At 34.2% G+C, this 18,785-nt stretch overlaps 1 long non-coding RNA gene across 3 annotated transcripts in view; it reads right to left on the bottom strand.

Annotated features, from left to right (window-relative positions):
- Positions 1-18,785, bottom strand: part of LOC138915359 (uncharacterized) — a 426,364-nt gene that overhangs the window by 1,878 nt on the left and 405,701 nt on the right. For all 3 annotated transcript variants that reach the window (XR_011421189.1, XR_011421190.1, XR_011421191.1), the window contains one exon: positions 5,915-6,040. This is a non-coding gene — a long non-coding RNA (uncharacterized lncRNA). The remainder of the gene's footprint in view (positions 1-5,914; positions 6,041-18,785) is intronic.

Here is an 18,785-nt window from a genome sequence, read left to right as displayed (position 1 = left end):
AATAAAATAGCTTATACATTTGAAATCATGTTAAACCTCATTAAAACCACAGAAAAATAATTGATCTATTTCTTATTTGATAGGTAAGAATGGACAATAGAATAGACATAAATAAAAAAACTATTGCAACAGATACTTGATTCTGTGTTGGCAAAGTAAAGCAAGGATATGTGTGAACATCCGATGTGTGTAAAAGTTTCCAGTGTCCAATCGTCTCATCCAGATAGTTCAGGCAGAACTCACACTTAATTCCTGTGAAAATTGTCGTATAAGAACAGACAACCCAACTATGTTGCATTGAAAGCTCTATCTTTGCTGGAGAGGCTGGCCTTGCACAAGGACCAAATCAAAGGAACATTGGCTTAAACATTTGCCTCTGAAAGGCAACCATGGTTAATACATAATTTCAGTCTTTGAAGACAAGTAAGAATTTCTTCTATTTTAAAAATGCTTTTATTCCTCAAATATGTATTGAATCCTTAATCTACGGCAAGCCCTGGAGATCCGTGATGTGTTAGAAAGATTCTGTCTCAGGGAGCCCACGGTATTTCAGCATAGAAAGAAAGTTAATATATTAAATATAAAATTGAGGACTTCAAGCTTCTCTTGTGAATCTAAATAAACTCTTCTTAACATATAGTTATTACTATTTCTGGTGGGATTTACAGATAATCTACAGATGGTGAATTTAATAGGGGGATATTAATAATAGACTTGCTCTTTAAGGGGTTGTGCACGGCAAAAGTTGCTGGCATATATTCTTGAAAAGAGTACTTTGTGTGTGAAATTGAATTAGACTAGGGGGGATATGACTATCTTAGTCATAGAGATTGAGGCTACAGGTATATTCATTAATAATGACTCTGAGTTCTGAGAGGAGATGGAGGATTGCAATAAAGGAATAATCATCTTACGAAATGGTCATGTTCTAGCATCTTTTGCTTCTAACTTTGGGAGATGCCCTTTTTAGACATGTAGCTTTAGCATTACTTCACGTATTTAGCTTTACAATTATATTTGTTGTACACGGATAAAAAAGTGAAAAAAACTATTTGAAAGATTTATAAATTAACTTATATGATCATTCAAAAATAAATACATGTAGGGGCCAGCCCTGGGGTGCAGCTGTTAAGTTCGCATGTTCTGCTTTGGCGGCCCGGGGTTCGCCGGTTCGGATCCTGGGTGTGGACATGGCACTGCTTGGCAAGCCATACTGTGGTAGGCGTCCCACATATAAAGTAGAGGAAGGTGGGCATGGATGTTAGCTCAGGGCCAGTCTTCCTCAGCAAAAAGAGGAGGATTGGTGGCGGACATTAGCTCAGGGCTAATCTTCCTAAAAAAAAAAAAATACATGTATATGTGCAGTTGAATATGTAAAAATATGTATCTAGGATGCAATTTTGGAGGTGATAGAAAGAGAAATAGGATTACATATTTGATTTTGAACAACTTTGTGTTAAAGTTTTCCTGAATTTCAAGCTAATTACTCTATAAAAGTCTATAAAATGTGGATGAATTCATGGTAATTCATAAACTTGATGTATATAACATATTAAAAACAGTTATGAGGGGATTTGGACTGAAAGCCCCTACTACTACCCTGCTACTTTTCACTAGTGAGCTGCTCTTAGTGGTTTTGTAGAATAACTCCTCCTCATTCACTCAGCCTGAGTACCTTAAAAATAGTTTACATTGGAGAAGCAAGGTAAATGTTTGACTTTTTTTCTCTTTAATAACTAATTTTCAATTTTGAGAATAGTGAATTAGTACATTTTTAATCAAATATTTTATCCACAATGTTTTGTTTCATTTTTATCTTTCTTTATCTAATCATCCCACTGGTCAACATTGGCATCTCTAAGATTGAGACAGACAGACTTTATGCGCCTATAAGGTGATGTGATATGAAATACACAGCACCAGGCATGAAATAATCTCTCTCCCTCTACTCACAAACAAATTGAACTTCAATCTATATAAGCCTTTACATCTAAGTTCTCATCAATAGAACATATGAGGGTGAAAGCAATTAACATGTTCAGAATGTAGGGCATTTTCCAATACAACTGATCCAGTTTCTTCAACAACTCTATTGCATTAAATTAAAAAAAAGGAGATTGAGTCTGTTCTGATTAAAGGATTGGAAAAATATAACAATGATATGTAGTGAGTGGACTATGTTTAAACCCTGATTTTGATAATCCAACTGTATAATGACTTTTTTTTGACATTAGGGAGAATTTGAAAATAGACTGAGCATTAAATGATAGTAAGGGATTATTTCTAATTTTGTTAACTGTGGAAATGCCATTGTGGTTATGTCATAAGGTCTCCATTTATTTATTTTTAGATGTTATCTGAAACATTTAGAGAAGAAATGACACGGTGTCTGGGATTTGTTTTAAAATAAATCAGCAGACAAATATAAAAGAAAAACAGGAGAGAATAGATGAAACAATCATAAAAAATTTGGTGTTGAAGCTTAATGTTGATTTTGTTATATATTTTGTATGTTTGAAAATTTTTATATTGAAATTAAAAAAAGTTAAAATAAAGCTGTTGAACAGTGTTAGAGTTGCATAATCGTCTATCAATATGTGTACTATGCAATAATGTAAATGTGGCTGGTGATAAATGTATCGAAATTGAGAAAGAATATGGTAGAAAAGAAAGAGCAAAACTTTTGAGTGAAACAGATCTGGATGTGATTGCTAGATTTTATCTTTGCCTACTGAATGACTTTCGGGTAAGGTCAGAGTTACAATTTTCCCTTATATAAAATAAGTATAATACTTTTTGCAAGGCTAAAATGCAACGATGTTTGAAAATGGCTAATGAAAATGTGTGGAATGTATATTACACTTTATAAATGTTTCTTATAGTAATTGGTCATGATGATGATGATAACGTTGATATTGTCATCATTCTTGTTTCAGAAATCTCATTTGGTCTTGATTTAACAATCTATTCGGTTGAATGAATCTAATGATCTAATGAATCAAATGAATCTAATGATCTAACATTGATCTTAAGTCTATTGGCATCGATGTCTCCAGAAAAGGAATCATTTCCTACATCTTTCTACAGAACAAATATCTATCTTAGGCCCTGTTCTAAGGGTGGGAACAAAGCACTAAAGATACACAATGCATCTGTCCTCAAGTGATTAATATGCTAGCAGGAACATTGCATTATGATTGAAAACACATAAATTCAATCATTTGAAGTACTGAAATATATGAAATTGAATAAATTTCAATCATTGCACTATGATTGAAAACATGAATATTAGTTATAATGTATGCAGAAGCATTGGGTGGAAAGATTTGAATGTGATCAAATTCACACCAAAATCAATGTTCACAACTAAAAGAGGAGATTCACTATATTTTTCTAAATATAACCAATAAAACCAATTTTTGGTTTATTTCTTTTACATTTTCTTATTATATGTCCTATTTTTTATTCTCTACCTGTGCCATAAAATAAATAAATAAAGCAAAATATTTATAAAATATGATAAATTTTGATTTTTTTGTAAAACAAAGCTACTTTATTTCTATTATTTACCTTCTAATCTTACCTGTAATTTCCTTACAAATATCGCTCTATGTGTCAAAAAACTTAAATACCTGGCATAATTCTGAAGATATATGTAATTTTAAATCATATGTTTAAATATAGCTGTGCAGGATACTTACCAGTAAATTATTAAACAGAAAGGAAGAAATAATGGTTTATTTCCTCTGCTTATACGCAGTAGGGTTATGTATACAGGCAAATCACCACTAGGACCAGAAAGCTTTATGCTATCATTTTCAAATTTCTGCAGTAAAATTACTCAATTTCTTCAGCCCACTTTGTGAGACAGCATTTGTAGAGTAACAGGCAGGCAATTATTTAAAAGTCTGACCTGCGGTAAGTTTATTGTTACCGAGGTAATCTTCTGTATAACATGACTCTTTCTTTTACTTCCCATTAAGTCATTTCTCCCTACCTTCACCCTAATTTTAAGAAAAGCACCGGATTTTCTGTTTTGAAAGAAAGTGCTCATAATTTTTAAAAAAATTATATGCTTGAAAGAAAAACATAAAAAATTTCCCATGTTATATTTATTTTCAACTTACTCACGTTATGATTCTGATTATTAGAATGTCATAAGCCTAATTAATGTGTATTTCTCTATATTAACTTTTATCTTTATAAGTACAATTCTTACTGTAGGTCTTTAGCACTGTGGGCAGCTATTTATTTTTAAATTTTAAATAGATATGATGATCTTTGCAGTATTGACAAATCAAAAATTTCCTGTCTTTGGAGACTTACAGGACTCTTTTCCACAAATATTAGTAAAAGCTTTAGCCATCTGAGCAGGTAACCTTAACCTATTCTTTCAGCCGGGAACCCAGTTTGGATCCTACTGTTCTTTTATGAGCCAGTGAGTTTTGCATTACTGTACCTGTCTTATGGCTCAAATTTTAAAAGAAAATCTATAAGATCTCTGCATCTGTCTGGATGTTTTTGTGTGTCTATATGTATGTTATAGGTGTGTGATATTTTCTACTTCTGGATGATATATGGCCAAAATTAATTTGTAAAGAACTCTATTTAGTTAGCTTAAAGACAAACAAACATTTATATAAATCAAGTATACTCTCAGAAATATTGAAACTAACCCAAAAGTTTGTCAAGTTCATGTGATCCAGGATAATCTTCAGTAAATAAAAACTAGTTTAAGTTTGTTGGTTTAGTTAAAATAGTCAGGTCTTTAGAGTTACCAGCATTAAATATAATACTTTTATTCTACCTATCAGGCTCTGAATATCAGCTTACAGTATGGTCAACTTCTGACCATAAAGCTCTTTAAAAAAAAAAAAAATCCTTGAAAATATCCCATCAGATTTCAGCCAGGAGAAACAGTAAATATTCCTGACAGTATTGAACAATCCTGTGGGGACAAGAGGCATCTTAAAGAAAATGCAAAAGATACTATCCTCCCAAGATCTAGAGCCACTCCCAAAGATAACCAAAAGAAAGACTTGGACAATTCTCCTGAGAGCTAGCAAAAGTCAGTAGGACTCTAGCTGCAAACGGAGTACAACCCACACTTCTGTATGGCCATTTCTAGCCACAAATGGGGTGCGACTCACATCTCTGTCTGTTCATATTTTTCGGGCCCCCAACCTGACAGTTGCCAGGCCAAATTCTCAGGACACAAAATGAGACAAATAAGAAGGCAAAAGCTGTCCTTTGGAGAGAAAGGATTGATAACCGATGTTTTTCCTGCCAATCTGAATTTGGAAAGGAAGGGACGACATAAAATATTACCTTCCTCTCTCCAGCGGGCACCACAGAGATTGGGAGAGCTGACTTTGGTAAGAATTCTCATCCTTTGGCAGCTTCTGCCAGTTTTCCCAGGATGCCATCTGTAGGCATAGGACCAAGTGGGGTGTCCCACTAGGTCTCATCCTGGTTTCCAGAAACTGCAGCAGAGGGAGAATAATTTTCCCTGTATAGTGAGTGCCTGGCCGAGACCCCTTTTTCTCTCGGGCACCTCAAAAATGGATAAGGTGATCTAAGATGGTTAAAAGTTCTCCACTGTGGCCACTGTAATTCAAGATTATCTTTGATAAGGTTAACTTACTTGTTTAGTCTTAAAACTAAATTTTACCCACCTGAGGCTTCTCACTGGACCCAGTCTAGTTTAAGTTGGACCCAGTCTGACCCCAAACCCAGTCTGGTTTCTAAACAGGACCCTGTCTGACCCTGGACCTCGTCTGGTTTTTAAATTGGATCTGGTCTGACTCCAGCCAGTTTCTATACCCGGTCCAGAAAAAAAAAACCTCAAATAATGTCTGAAAGCTTATAACAAAAAAACTGTGAAAGTAGGATCCAGGACCTGCGAGGGACTTACCCATGACCTCCAGGGGCAATGGGAAAGTGGTGAGCTCCAGGGGCTCAACAGGAACCTACTCCTTGTTGCTCACCATGCCTGGGGTCCACTGGGCATCTCCTTTGGTTTCCTCTTCTGACACCAAAACTGTTGAAAGATAAAATGAGGCATATTCAAAATTTTAAGAGTTCATTTGAATAAAAATGAATTCAAAGCAGGCAGCACCAAACCAGAAGTGGTTAAGAGCACTCACCAGTGGGACAATTCTTTCCTTTACTGGGGGCTTCCAAGAATCAAGAGATGATTATAAAAAATATGGAATAATTAATTCAGAAAATATTCACCGAGTGACAGGTGCCAGCATTAAGTCTGGGGCTGAGGACTTAAAGATGAATAAGGAAGTCTTTCCCTTAAATAGCTTACGGTCTAGAAGAGAGATTGTAAGACTCAAAGTGGGATGTCACCAGTGAATTCAGGGAAAACCGTAGATCAGAAATTTTGCCCATCCCTGAGATTGTTCAGCGTGTGGTACAGCTTCATGTGGGAAATTTTCTTTCTATTAGCTCAGAAAATGGTTAAGCCCTCTGCCCTTTCTGAAGGTTGAAACTATTCTAAATTCATGCGCTCAACTCCGTTTTACAATTTGCTTAAATTGTTTTAGGAGCACATCTCTCTTTCTTAAATCTCCTCCCAGGAGAGGATTAAAAGCCCTGCTGAAATTCAGGGAAAACGTAAAATAAGATTTTAGCTTTTGAGCACCATGCGAGTCGCAGAAATTCAGGGAAGACGTAAAATAAGATTTTAGCTTTTGAGCACCGTGAGAGTTGCATGCACCTCAGAGGCTGCGCCAGCAGGCCAAGTTGGGCAAGACTCACGATGAGCCACGTGCCTGAGTTGGCACTGACTGGACTTTTCCTCTCTGCACGTGTCCGGCAGAGTTATAGGCTGAGACTAGGAGAAATTTGTGTGTGTGTGTGTGTGTGTGTGTTTTAAATTGGGGTGTTTACTAAAAGTCATGAAAAAGTTCAAATATGTGTACAAAACCTTCTAAAGAAGCTCATGTACACAATTAGAGAATTTCCCTGTATGGATGTATATATTAGCTCTTCTAGTAATTACCTTCAAAATAACTATATGACAGAAAAGAGTGGGTAAAATACAGTTGTTAGCTTCTCACACCACTCAAATCGAATGTCAGAATAACAAAGAAATTAAAGAATTGGCCTGGATAATTGTCCTTCATTATTTCAGTCCATAAGCTGCATCCAGGGGACAAAAACACCCTCCACTGAACACCTCCCACTCTGTCCCCTTAATCACACTGTATGAACACAGAGGCCTTTCAAAGAAAGGAGTGGAAAGTGGTCCTAATTTAGCTGAGAAACTGAGTAGACGATGTTTGATTTTTTTTTTTTACTATTACATGTAAATTAGCGTAAAATTAAAGTAGAGTTACTCTTATTTATACAAACAGCATCTATAATAAAGTATCAACTTGAGAATGGCCAGGAGGACCTTGCAGATGAAATGAGCACTGGACCACACCTTGACAAAGACAAAGACATACATTCATATATAAGGAATTAACGTAAAAGTGTTCCAATAATACCCCTGGAGAGACTTTTAAAATAAACAAAATCTTATTGAAGATTTGTTTTCAACCCAAGCTGTTGATAAATCCAAAAGATAAAGCCCCACTGAAGATTAGTTCAGTCCAAAATGAAAAGAAATGACATAAAGAAACAATCCAATGTGAACCAGAATCAGTAGATACAGAAAGAAAAGCACAAGTCTCCTGATCTTGTTACATCTTAGAAATATTGGAGAGAAGCTATTAAATAAATATATTTAAGATAAAAAAATCATAAGAAAATAATTTAAAAATAAATAGAAAATGAGCAGGATACTAAGACCAAAAGACAGATAGTCTTGGGGGAAAAAACAACAGATCTTGAGGAATTAAAAAGATATTTTCTTTAAAATTACCCATAGTGATAAGATGATTATTTAACTGGTATTACATATTGAAGATATTAGTCAGAAAGAGAAATTCAGAGATAAAGATGTTGAAAAAACCTAGGACATCAATCAAATAGACTGAGAAGTTCAACATTCAGTTCATAGAAGTTCCTAAGCTGAAGACAGAAAGTAAAAGCGGCTGCTCAAAAGATAATGTCTGAGAAATTTACAGAATCAATGAAAGACATGAACCCTCTGATTTAGGAAACTTTGGAGGCAGAAAAATCACACCTGGGAATTCAAGTAGAAATGAAACAGCAGTAGATAAAATAGAGACAGAAGGTGTGAAAGGTGGCCAGAAGAAAAATGAATTGTTTACAAAAGGATAACAATTAAACTGGCAGTATTAAAAGAAGCCACAATATGATAGTATGTTCAAAATGCTGGGAGAATATCATTGTAAATCTAGGTAGCTAAGCTGTCTTTTAGGATAAAGAAAAAAATAACATTTCAGACAAGAACAAAGAATTTTCCACTAACAAAACCTTGCTGAAAGAAATTTTTAAAAAGATATTCTTCAAGAAGTAAAAATAAACTCAGAAGATGTGAAATTCAAGATGAAATGGTGGTGTTGACATAAATAGACCAATGAGACCAATGAAATAGAGAATCAAAAACAGGTTGCACTTCTACAGTCTAACGATTTATGACAAAGATGATAATTGCAGAACAATAGAGAAGGTGCTGAGTCAATTTGATATCCATATGGAAAAATTATACCGACACCTTCCTCACACCATACACAAAATTAAATTTCAGATCAATCAAACGTGAAAGGTAAAACAATAAAGTTTTTGAGTGAAAACATAGCAGAATATCTTGATGACATAGCCGAATATCTTCATGACCTTTGAGTTGGCAGACTTGTTAAACAGAGCATTAAAAGAAAGTGGTAAACTGGCTTCTGTTAAAATGAAAAATTCTTGTTCAACAAGAGATACCATTAAGAGAGAAAAAGACAAGCTGCTCAGTAGAGGAAATCATGCATAATACATATATCTGAAAAAGGACTTATATGCAGAATGTATAAAGAACATTTATCAATCAATCACAAAAAGGCAGAAGACTTAATACAAAAATTGGCAAAAGAAAACTTCCAAAGAGGATCTACAAATGGTCCAAAAAGCATATGAAAGGTGCTTGTGTTCACTAGTCATAAGTTCATGCCAGATTAAAACTGCAGCGCAATATCACCACAGGCACACTGCAATGATTAGAATGAAAGACAGATATGTACACCACGTGTTGCAAATAACCTGAAGCCACTAGAACTCTTATGCTGCTGATGGGATAATAAATTAGCACCACAACTTTGGAAAATTATTTGGTTGTAGCTATGAAGTTGAATATGTGCATGCCTTAGGCTTTGGTGATTGTGAATAAGCCTCAGTTTACTTCCTGCTAAAGGAAGATAATAACATCTATTTCACAAGGTTACTGTAAGGATGAAATTAAAAGTGATTACAGTTAAAAAATAGAACAACCCTTAGTTTAGTTTGCTTTACCAGTCATCACGGTGTAATTACAGTATTTTGCAGAGTCCGGGTGCTTAAAAGTTGATTGAATCAAATATTTTATTTAAATAATAAATATTTAAAGAAAATTTCTTCTTTTGCACCATGGAAGAGAAAAAATAAAGTTTTACTTCAGTGAACAATAGACTGAAGTGAGCATCGGCACAAGTCTGTGATGGACACTTCCCTGTGTCACGTTTAGGTGCTTGGATTTCAAACTGGGCTCAAATTCCACCTTTGGTATCTTCCTAGGAGTGTGATTTATGGCAAGTTATTTAATTGCTGTGAGCCTCTTTTTTTCGCCTTTCTAAATTGGAGATAACATGTCTATCACGTTATAAGCATTCAACAAATAATATTTTTACTGTTCAGTAGAGGTAGAGATGAATATCATGAAAGGGTTTAAACTTCCAAGTTTGTTTGAAGAAGAAAAAGAAATGCCTGAGTCAATGAGTAAGCAAAGAAACAAACAAAAACCAGAAATGCTTTGTGGTATTGAGAAGAGATTCCCAGGAACCATAAAAAAATACCATATAGTCAACTCTAAATATTCTTAATTAGACTTTATAAACATTCAATATATGCATAGAAAAAGACACCTTTAATTCAGTACTTTCTTCTCTAACTTTTGATTTTGTTTGCTTATTTCTCAAGTCAAAGAGATTTGATCTAATTCACATTGACATTTCAGTAAAGAATTATAGGGGTTTTTGATTTGTTTTGGCTTTTTCTTTGGCTGTGTTGGTGTGATTGGATAGATCAATAGATCATGAGCTTTAACCAATTTTTAATCAACTGTGTTGCCACTTAAACTCTTTACCCCAGATAACATTGCTGTCATGTAACGGCAGCTTTCAGATTTGCAAATGCAACATCCTGGTGGAACAGCCTGTTAGGAAGTTATTTTCAAGTAAGTGTTCCTAGAAGTTCTGTGAAATTCATTTTGACCCTGGGTGGGGAGGGGTTGGGGATGAGAGGGCTGAGTTCTCAGGGCTAACTCCAAGTTCAACCAGAATGGTTCCTTTATTTATCTGCTTACACAGTGAGCTTTTCTACATAATAGGAGATGGGAGGCTATTGCTATTTTTAACCACAGTTACTTTTAATTAGAATCGAATTAGTAATTAAAGGAATATTTTCATAAATTTGTTTAGGCACATTCAGCAGTAAGAGAAAGAGTATGCTTACTTGTTCTGTATCATAAAGAACAAAACACTTCTGCACTGTAAAGAAATCTGGTAACGGTGGGTGAGAAGAGGAGGAAGGAAAGAGAGAGAAGGGCAGAAGAGAAGCAGAGACTGGGTGAAGGACGGTTCAAGAAATATTCCTTGTGGTGGGAATATTGACCAAATGGTGATGTCTACTCTTCCATTGGAAATCATGGTGTTTCTCTGATGTAAGACCCTCATCTGATTCTCTCCCATATAATAAGTAGAGCTTATTGCGTCATGAATGTTCCTTATAATTTATATTGCTAAGAGGGCTGAGAAGATGTTAGACACCATACTAGAGGCAGTTCTCGTGAAAAGGGGCTCTGAGGTAGAGGAATCCATGAAAATGTCACCACAGCAATTTCATATAGATCCAAGAGGACAGTCTGACTTCCAAGGGGTGTAGAATTTTAGGGGTTGGAAGTATTGAACCAATAGGTCTAGAGTGTGCACCTGGAATCGGGGCTACGTGAATAACGGTTCATTGGAAGAGAGGATTTTGTGCTTAGTGTGAAAACTCTTCCTGTAATAAGTGATTCTTGCAATTACATCCTGTTTTGACCACAGAAAAAGCCATCCTATGTTCCATATACCATAAGAATTTTTACTGGAGCTGAATCTACTACAAAGATCACAAAAAAAACGGTTTAACTCAACCCTTTTCTGGCTAAATGGGAGGGAACATCCTTACTAATGGCATGGAGATCACAGTCACAAAGGATTGTTGATTTCTGAGAACTAAGGAGGACCAAAGAGGGCCCTCGGCAGGGGACCTTTAGCTACTTCACACTTCAGTAAGCTTTTGCTGTACAGTGTGAATTTCCCTAGAGTGTACTGTTTGCTAGTCAACACTTGGATCCACCATTCTAAGCCACTTCTTTGGTCAAACTGTGAATCTCTTCTAAAAACCTAATGGTAAAAAGTTGATGGTTAATACTCATTCGTTGAATGAATAAATGAATGGATGAATATCATTTAAAGCTTTGTAAATACCATATTATGTATTGCTAAAAACGTTCTAACCTATTTTTTAGATATTCTTTCATTTTGAAGGGAGAAATATAAATGTGAATCTTATATTAGCACTTTGTTAACTGTGAATGTAAAAACGGTATTTAATAATACCACTTCTGATAGTAGAATTTGGATATGAACCTAAATAGTAGTCACACAGGGTCATTTATGTGTGGTCATAATTGGAGGAGCTGTGGAGCCAATTTGCATGAGATACAATGAGGCTTCTAAGTGAAAGCTCTTCCTAAGAAAGACAGAGTCAGAAAAATAAATCTGAGAATATGTCAAGATTAAAGAAGATTGGCAATTTGGGGCCTGTGTTGATCCTATTAACCTTTAGCCCTAACGGTTTCCCTTCCCCCTTCTCTTTATCCCAGGTTCTTGTGCCAGAGTACAGAGGAGTGGAAACTAAAGAAATGTATTTGAAATAGCTACTTCATTAAAATGTCTGTTAGGCATTGGTACCATAACTCAGCAATATTCTGAGATCCGTATAAGAGAAATGTGAAAAAGGAAAGAGAGAATGATGTCCCTTACTTGTGCAGAGAATCCTGAGCACAATGAAGCCTTTATACATCCTAGATCCTGGAGTGTTTACTGGTGGCATCAGCCCTTGAGGCCTTTTTGGCACGGGTGTATGGCAATCATAGAGAGGCATTTGTCCACCCATTCATTTACACATTCATTCAACAAAGATTTATTGGGGTCTTAGACAGGATTTAATTGAGTGGCACAAACCCCTTTTTTGAATTAGTGTTGGACCAAACAGACAAGTGGATCGATAACTTCCAGGACATTGTGAAAGAGGAATGTACCATGTGACATAAGATTATTTAGATGGGCAGTCAAGACTACTCAGAGATGATTTCCATGCCAGGGTCACAGCCTGAGTGTTAAAGGAAGAGTACGTGTTAGAAGAAGAAGGTTTTCATGGCAGCGAGAAGAGTAATTGTGAAGCACACAGACATGAGACAAAACTAAATCTTCAGAATATTTTGGCAAACTGCGTGCTACCATCTACATGGAGCCTTCTTTGGTTTATTTAAATAGGCCATAAAATTCATAAAGCATTAATTTTGAAATACTCAAAGGAAATAGGCACATTTCTTCAATTTAGTTTGTTAACTCCTCTGTACTTCTCATGCCTCTTACACTCTCCTTTCTAATATTGACTCAGGTATTTCTGTTGGTTGTTTCTCTTTCAGTTGGCTTTTTACAGTATCCTAGGTCGTGTTTTGTGTTTGCCAAGCAATCACTGTGAATCCTTTCTTGGATCATAGTGAAAACTCCAAAGCTTCTCTGTCTTCACTCTGCCTCAATCACTACCTCTGTAGAATTATAACCAATCTCTAGGTTTTTACATAAACTTCCTTAGCACAAAAATTCACAAATCGAACTAGACATTCCTTCTGCTTAGATGGTCTTGGTAGCTGTGCTCTTCAATTGACCCCCTCACATGTGGGCAGTTTCTATAATAAAGTGAAAAATTAAATTATGTTAATTTAAAACTTTGTGATGTGTTCTGATATCCATTCCAGGTGCCTGTGGTTCAGATAGATATTTTTGGCAATGTTCTGCGAAGTTGGAAAAACATCGCTCTGTGGGTTTCTCAGAAACATTTGCAATTTTTCTCCTATGCATTGTGCTAGTAGCAACTTCTAATCAGCAGGAAACCGGGCATGAGCGATTTATCCATTAAGTGAGTCATTTGAGGTAAGCAAAAGAGAGACTTGCTGATGCTTAAAGTGATATTTTTACATTTTGGTCAAAGGCCATTTCTCATAAATGTTTTAAGATATGCTAAGCTGAGAGTATTTTGGTTCAATTGTTAGTGGGTTAACAAAATCTCAATATTTTTACCGTGATTTTTTTTTTAAAGAACTCAAAAATAGCTATGGGACTTTTTCCAAGACTACTTAAAAATCACTTTTGAGTTGAGATGTCAAACTTTTAAAATCACTTTTGGAGAATAAGAAATACATTTAAATGTATCAATTAATATAGAAATAAAGTTTAAAAACCAAATAACAAAAGCAAAAGAAACTCAAATGTTATAAATCGTCTAATCTTTAAAAGACTTTAAAAACTAAACTTTTAAGGTGCAATTCTGTTCGTATCGCTATCTGGTTTCTACATTACTTTTTCCAATTTTTTATTTTGAAAAATTCAAATCTATAAAGAGTTGTGGGAATAGTACAGTCATCAAATAATAACATTTTACCACATGGCTTTGTCTTTCTCGAATATTTCAGCATGTACTTCAGAAAACAAGGATAATCTTCTACATTACTATAATAAAATCATCACAGTCAGGAAATATAACATTGAAAAATATAATTGTTTAGTATATAGTCCACATTCAAATTCCTCCAGTTGTCCAAATACAATCCTTAATAGACTTTTTTTGATCCAGACTCCATTAAAACTAACATTACATTTAGTTGTTATTCTCTTTAGTCTGTTAATAAAGCAAAGCTTTGCCAATTGTTAATAAATCAAAACTAAACTTATTACAACTAGTTGAAGTAAGGGAAAACCATCTTGACAGAACAAGATTCTCAAAATAGATAATTAAGTTCAAATGGTTCCAAATCGAAGAATGCACCCCAATATGGATTCGTCTAATGGTTTTCTCAGGATTTGACTGAAGTTAAACATTTTTGCCAGTCATACTACAAAGGTGATTTTTGTGTCCTCTGTACAGAATATGACGTCAGTTTGTTTCATTATTGGTGACATACAGCTTGATCATTTCTCTAAGGTGTTATCTCTCAGGTTTATTCACTACACAAGTTCTTTTTAATAAGTGATCTATGTGTGGGGGGAAGTTTATGAGAATATGAGTATCATATTCTGCATAAATCCACTGATATTATTAGCTCCTATTGATTATTTCTGTTATTACTATGATAGGTGAAAAATAATAAATTTTAATTTCTGTAATTTTTTGACTTTCTTTAGTTGGTATTTGTCTGTAAAGAAGAGCTTTTCCTTTCCCTTACTTTGTAATTATTATTATTTAATAACAATGTAGATATTAGGCTCCTTTCTTATTGCAGTGTGTTGTGCTCTTATTCATGTTGATACGGAAGCCATTCCACATGTGGCGAGTGGAGCTTATTCATGCCGGCTCCAGGATCCTTTTGAGACAGTCCTATAATCTTTAAAAGAAATTGCTTACTTTCTGCAACAAGGAGACTTTCTAGTCTTATCTTGTACATTCCCTGCCTTGGTCCTGGAATCAGCATTTCTCCAAGGAACGCAAGTATTTTTCTATGCATTTCCAAGCCATCGTCACCCACCCCCTGCAGGTGGTCATTTCATGGCTTCAGGTTTTCACTTCCTGTACTTATTTTTTTCAAAATTAAAGCAATACTTACTAAATATTCCTTCTCATTCTTTCTTACCCAAAAAAGGAGTGCATTATAGGTACTTTATGGAACTTTTTTTTTCGCTAAAGAGCTTGTTTATCCTGGAAATCACTACATATGAGATAATAGAAATTTTCTTCTTATTTAAAGCTGCATAGTACTTCATTTTGTGGTGAACAGTCGTTTACTCAATCTACTGTATATGGGTTATGTTTTTTAATTGTATTTTTTAAAGTGTGTCTTAACTGTAAATTCCTAAATTGGGATCATTATGTCAAAGGGTTAACACATGTGAAGTTTTGTTAGATACTGCCAAATTCTTCCCAGAGGGCTAAATCTATTTTGCATTTATACCAGCAATATATGAAAGTCCGTGTTTTCACAGCCTTCAAACAGACTGTTTTCAAACTTTTGTTTTTGTCGATCTGTCAAAGAATATATGGATCTTAGGATTGGTGAAATAACTATGACTTTCTTTATTACTAGTGAAGTTAAATGTGTTTTCATATGTTTAAATGTTATTTATATGTCTCGTGTCTCTTTTTGCAAGCTATTTATAACTTTTGTCCTTATTTTTATTTGGTTTTGGTGTTTTCCCCTGTAATTTGAAATGTAAATTGAAATGCAGAATTTTTTTCAATATTTCCTTTTATTACATCAGTATTTTGAGTTATAGTTAGACTTTTTTCCACCCAGTTTAGAAAGGAATACCATTGTGGTTTTCTCTGGTAATTGTATAGATGTAATTTGTATATTTAGATCACTGATTCATTTGGAGTTTATTTTTTACTCTTTTTCTTTTCCAATTCTCATGCCTCTAATTGTCTCTTCTAATCTAATTTCATGGGCAGTGCCTCTAATTTATTGTTAAATAGTAGTGGAGATGGAAAGTATTCTTGCCTTGTTCTTGAACTTGATTGGCGTGTCTCTTTTTCTTCCACATTAAGATGCTGGTGTTAGGGCTCAGATATAGTATTATATGTATGTGTGTATATTTCTATATTATAGAATAATTTTAATCAGAAATGGGTGTTGGATTTTATCACAGGCTTTTTAACATCTATGGAGATAGTTATGTATTTTTTATGCCTATCAATATAGTGAATTTTACAAGTGAATTTCTATCTTTGCATTTATTAAACTTCAATTAGTGATGATATGCTATTTTCTTAATTAGTATTGGATTTTGTTTGCTAATATTTTATTTATGATTTTTGGATCGATATTAATAAATAAACTTGGTATGTGCTAAATGTTTTCAGTTTAAGAACAATGTTATTACTGCTGCCTAAAAACATTTTGAAGTGTTCCTTAATTTTCTGTGTTCTGTAACAATTTGTGCAGCGTTGGAATTATCTGGTCTTTGAAGTTTTGGTAGAATTCTCTATGGAATCCTCTGGACCTGACTCTATTTTGTTGGGTGGTCCTTTAATAACTCTCTCACTCTATGCCTCTTTCTGTCTTTCTGCCTTTCTCATTCCCTCCCTCTCTTTCTCATATGGAAATTGTCTGCTTAAACTTTTTGTGTCTATTATAATCAAATTTGATTAATTATATTTTTCTGAGATATCTATTTCATCTAAGATTTGACATTTCTTTGCATAAAGTTGTGCAAAGTATTCTCATAATATTTTACATCCTTCTGTTTCAGTTTTGTCCTTGTCCTTACCCTTGTTCTTCAAGCATTGTTGTCACCTTTGTTTTAATCTGAGATCTACAATTAAGTATATTTAGTGCTCAAAATCAGTCCTTCTGCTAAAGTTTTTTCAGTCATCTCTTGAGTGGAGTAAGCTTTTCCTGCAACTGAATTTGTAGGAAGGACTCATACAGTATTCCCTGAGTTCTTACAGGATTAAACAGTTTCAACAGACTTGATGCTTGTTTCTCTCATTATTTCAATTTTGTTTTCTCTTAGTTATTAGAATGTCTTTCTTAAATCTCCCATATTAACTTTGAAGTTTAAGCTTTCTCTCCTTGACACTGAATAATTTAGTTAATATTATCCTATGTTAATATTACTATTAACATATGCTAATATTTATCCTAATATTGAAAAATTAGTTTCATAGTAAATGAACTTAGATGTCCATTTCTCTTCTAAATTTTGGAATTGATAATTCAAGGCTTTTTAATGTAAGTTTTTACTTAAGACTGTTTAATTCAGTTTGGAGTGTTATGTTGAAGTTTTTAATTAAGTTGGTTCTTTTTAAATTTGCTGGCTCTTATTAGAATTTTCTATCAGCTGAGATCTTTTGATTCTCCTTTTATTGTTTTCTTTTTATCTTAGGTCTACAGAAAAGTACTCTGCAATTTTCTGTTGATTCAGTGTTTTAAAAAAATTACTCTGGAATGGCAACAACAAATGTCTACATATAAGCTGAGACTTTCCAGTGGCTAATTAGGTCTCTGTTCGAGAGTTCTCTTTTCTGCTAATCTATTGAAGTGCATATATTTATTTAATGGATAGTGCTCTTTTCAGGGAAAGAGGTTTTGATTTGTCTTCTCTTTTTATCATGTCTTTTTCTCTTTCTTTAGAGAAATAAATTTTCTTTTTCTTTTACATTCTTGCCTTTCACAATGAAGTCTCGAATCTGTGCCTCCCCTTTTCATATTGCACTTTTCTCCCCGAGAAGTGGTGATATAAATGAATGGAGTAAAATAAAAATTATACAAGAAAAGGAAAAGAAAAGCAAAAATAACTGGAAATTCTTAAGAGAATATGCTACTTGGATAAAATTGATAGAACGATGAGGTTGAAATAACAGGTGATACATTGGCTTAAATATAAGTTGGATTTATTACTTCTCATTACAAAAAGGTGAAGTTGGGTTAATTCTGTGACTTCTTGCTCTCGAAGACACAGGATGCTTTACACTTGACATTGCCATATTGAATTTTGTTTTTATATTTGCCCTCTTATGGTCTAAATCACTTGGAAAAGAGTGTTCTTATGTAAGAAATGGCAAAGACCAGAAGAATGTCCTTTTCTTGAGTGAGTAGGGCGAACGTTTTTAGAATCTTAACTTCCCCTACTGCCACAAACCTGGTTTTTTTCCTTTCTGTCTACTTGTCCAGATTCCATAAAATCATATATAAGTTTACCGAGATTAATTTTTAGATGAATCAATATTTCCATGTCCTGGACCACAAGGTATTTAAATTCTGTGTTCTTTTAAAAAGCAAAAAAGTGTATGTGATGATTGTTGATTAACTCACCAACTGTGTCTGACACAGGTAATAAGCATAACAAATTCCTCTAAAACATAAGTGCATTTAGTTGGAGATAAAATAATAAGAACATCCTAAGAATCTGAAGGATAACAATCGTGAAAATATCGTAGAGTAAGGTAAGAATCATAGTATCATCTTAGAACACATATCTGAGAGATAATAATCTTAGACCATTCAGTAGGGTCTTAATGATTTTTCTCTCTAGATTAGAGTAACTGTAGGAGGTCTTTGGGAAGAAAGTCACAGCACAGAGAACTTAGCTCTTTGCTGTTTCTAAAGATTCAACTCCTAAAATTTGAGATCTTACATTTGTGGACAGTCAATATCAATTACCTGTTAATGATGATCCTTCTGGTTCTACAAACTTACAAAGCTGGTGCCAAATTCTCCCCTTACACAACATAGTGCCCAAGAAAGTGTTAAAAATTACCTCATTGTATCCTTATTAGGGGTCATACGTGAAGAGGCAAGGAAATTGAGCATTATTTTCCCCCAACTTCTCTTCCCCTTTTGGGAGAACCTGTACGTTAGA

This window comes from Equus caballus, chromosome 9 (genome assembly GCF_041296265.1).
Source record: "Equus caballus isolate H_3958 breed thoroughbred chromosome 9, TB-T2T, whole genome shotgun sequence".
In the NCBI taxonomy this organism is placed as follows: Eukaryota; Metazoa; Chordata; class Mammalia; order Perissodactyla; family Equidae; genus Equus; species Equus caballus.
Note: the sequence above shows the minus strand (reverse complement) of the source record. Positions and strands in the feature narration are given on the sequence as shown.